At 37.6% G+C, this 3,356-nt stretch overlaps 1 protein-coding gene across 1 annotated transcript in view; it reads right to left on the reverse strand.

Annotated features, from left to right (window-relative positions):
- TMEM47 (transmembrane protein 47) overlaps positions 1-3,356 on the reverse strand; it is a 146,334-nt gene that overhangs the window by 18,766 nt on the left and 124,212 nt on the right. The gene's annotated exons all lie outside the window — the stretch shown is intronic.

Raw genomic sequence — 3,356 nt, forward strand, 5'->3', positions numbered from 1 at the left:
CTTTTTTTTTTTTTTTTTTTTTAAAGAGTATTATCAATGATAAAGTGTATGGTGCTCTTGACCGGATCAGACAAACTCATACAATCTTCATACATTACATACAAATGTGCTATCACCATGACTCTTAGCTGGTTACAGAAGGGTGGCTGAAATGGTAGCCTCCATCATACTAAAAGGTCCTGACTACTGAATAGGAGTCTTAGATCTGCTGCTCTCACAGAGCATAGCATTGGTAAGTCTGAGGCTAAAATAACTGCTCCATTTGTAAAAGAGGGAATATACCTTTAAATATTCTATCTGGGGCTACTGTGAGGGGTAGTTAACAAATTCAAGGCATTCTGAACACACTGAAGGACCCAGGTAGACATCAGGCATAAACAGAGTATCAGTTGTCATAGAATCACAGAATAATGTAGGTTAGGAAGGACCTCTGGAGGTCATGTAGTACAGCTCCCGATGGAAAACAAGGCCAATCTCCAAGTCAGACTCAACTTCAAAGTTAGATCAGCTTGCTCAGGGTCTTAGATGCTGAGCTTGAAATAGTATGGCTTTTGATTTTATATCCACCTTCAGACGAAGTGTTGGGAATCATTATGAAAGAAAGTAATATGCAAAATGACATACAGTTTTCACAACCAGTAGGAATGTTTTATTAATTCCTTCTTACATTGTATGAGCCACCTTCTCCAGACTTAGTAAAATTACATTCGTTGTTCTTATGTTATTCTATAGCAAACTATCAGCCTTGCTGAGCTTTTTACAAATATGTGTCAACATCAACTCTGAGCAATGATCCAGATCTTCTAATGAGGAAGCTGCTTTTGAGCTAGCAATTTCCCCTTGGAACAAGTCCTTAGATTCAAAACAAGCAGATACCATCCAAGACTACTGAGCTGTGTCAATTCATATATCTGCATCTAATATATAATTAAGGTTAAATCCCTTCCAGTGCTACCAAATGAGCAGACTCTGATGCGCTTTTTTTTTAAATTTTAAGAACAAATAAGAACAGAATTATAAGCATAAAACGAGACTCAAGTTGGTTTACTGCACTATGCTGTAAATTCAGCTTACTTTCATGGTTTGTTCATCACTAAGTTTAAACACGTACAGAGACCCTGTTGCACTTATTTCCTTGAGAATGTTTTGTCTTTAAAGCATTCATGGACAGTTCTTAAAGAGTATAATATTGTTAAAGAAAACTCAATGTTGCATAAACAAATCTACAGGCTGTTAAGTAACAAAGCCATATACCGTCATTCACCAGAATGAATGCCGTTAATCAGTATGAAATGATTCAAATGTATTTTTATATATGCTATGTTCACAATAAACTGAAATGTTGCAAAGCCATTGTTTTCTATGAACAGCATATATGCATATGTATACTGAAGTCAAAATATGTAATGTTTACCTGCAGATCAGATTCTATCAAACCACTTATGTCTTCCATATCATATCTGTGCATCTTTCATTAAAAAAACTATAAAGGCTGCAGTCTATTGCACAAATTCAAATTTACTGTTATTAATTCTGCAGGCAGAAGACAACCACCTGTACAGGCATGGACACACCAGGCAGTGACATATAAGATGCATTTAATTTTAGGCAGATTCTGTGATAGAAATAAATATTCATATACAACTCTTAACTCTTGATAAATCTGTAAATGAACCATCACAAATTAGACATAATCCACTCCAAATGAAGTCTAAAAAAAAGTTGTTTAAACACACCAAAGGAACACTTGAAATGCTGTAAGATTTTTTTTTTTTTTTAGTTTAGCACATGAGTTTAAAATACATCTGACTTAAATACAACTTGTACATTAGCCAAGTTAAGCTTTGATCATAGGAAATAATTTTATGCCCATACAGCTGGTGAAACTGTAAAGCAGCATTGCTGGATCTCAAGATTTTATCACGAGGCTTTCCACACTCACAACTTCGGTAGTTTTTCAGTTCTTGAAGTTGCTATTAGTGGGAACTTTAGAATTTCATCAAGGGAAGACAAGGAATATGCAAGAATACCTTTCTAGCACCTGCAACTACAGGAAAAAAATTGAATAGGTGATTTACATAGACCCCAAAGACTCAGAAAGAAGTAAATTAAGATGAGATATTTTATAATCTTCAGATTTCTAAAAATTAATTTGACTCACTATTGTACATAATTGCACCATCAATATTGCAAAGTACTTACACAACTTTAAAAGCAGTATGAGAGCAAAGGATTGCTTGCAAGCTATAAAAAAAGCCCTCAAATGAATGAATGAATGCAAGAACACATACTCCAAGCACTGGCAATGCTCAAGGAAAATCGAGGGATTATTTCCTGCTATAACAGCCAACGTAATCACGCTCTGTACATTTCCTTCTGCTCTCCACTAAGTTGCCCTTTTGATAGCAGTCAGGGGTCCTACATCTAATTACAGCAAAGGTTTTTAATTAAATCTCGAATATGCTTTAACAGCTTCTAGCATGAGCTTGCCCTTGATGGTGCCACTTGAGGTGCTCTCCTTCAAGGGATGATGAAGTAAATCTCTTAAAACCGTGGGTGAAGATGCCTTTTTCCTGTGTGTACTACCGCTTTTCACAGCTAGCTAGCTACAAAGCTGCTTGCACCGGTATCAAGCTGAAAGAGCTTTCCCTGTGGGAGCTCTGCACTATCTCCAAACTATACCACTTGCTAGATTTTCGATGTAGGAGGAAAGTGCACTTAGAATATTAAGGCAAGCACACAAAACGGTCTCAAATATGAGCCCAATCCAACTTACTGAACTTACTGGGAGCCTTCCTATTGACTTTAATGGGAACTGTAACAGACTAGAAGGCGGCAAAGCGAGAACAGTGCAGTTTCTTGTATTTCAGGTCTCCTCAGAGTGCAGCATTGTGTGCCAAACATGAGGCAAGCAAAGGGTTTGTTCCAGTTACCTCAAATAAAACAACCATTCACTTCTTCCCCAGTAGCTTGTGAAACCTGGCTCCACTAGACTGGAAAGTAAGTAATAAGTAAAGCTCTTTCAAGGAACTTGAATAAAACGGGACAGGCAGGAATTTTTGCACAGGATGGAAGAAAGCACCAGGAGAGGGCAAATTTTCCACACACAGCATCCAACAAAACTACATTTCATTCCTATCCATCCTCACCCATTCATCTTCCACCTTCCAATAAACAGACAGGTGACCAATAAAGTAACGAGAGAGATTAGTGTCCTTTTATGCTGTTCTATAATCTGTCCTGCTTTTCTTAATATCCCACTTTTGTGTGTGTGCGCGCGTGTGTGTGTGCATACACGCATGCGTGGCAGGGAGATGGATTGAGGGGGGAGCCCAATAAAATGTGTGCGGGCTGTC

The sequence above is a fragment of the Athene cunicularia genome (genome assembly GCF_003259725.1).
Source record: "Athene cunicularia isolate RWA chromosome 1 unlocalized genomic scaffold, athCun1 chr1_part1, whole genome shotgun sequence".
NCBI classification, from domain to species: domain Eukaryota; kingdom Metazoa; phylum Chordata; class Aves; order Strigiformes; family Strigidae; genus Athene; species Athene cunicularia.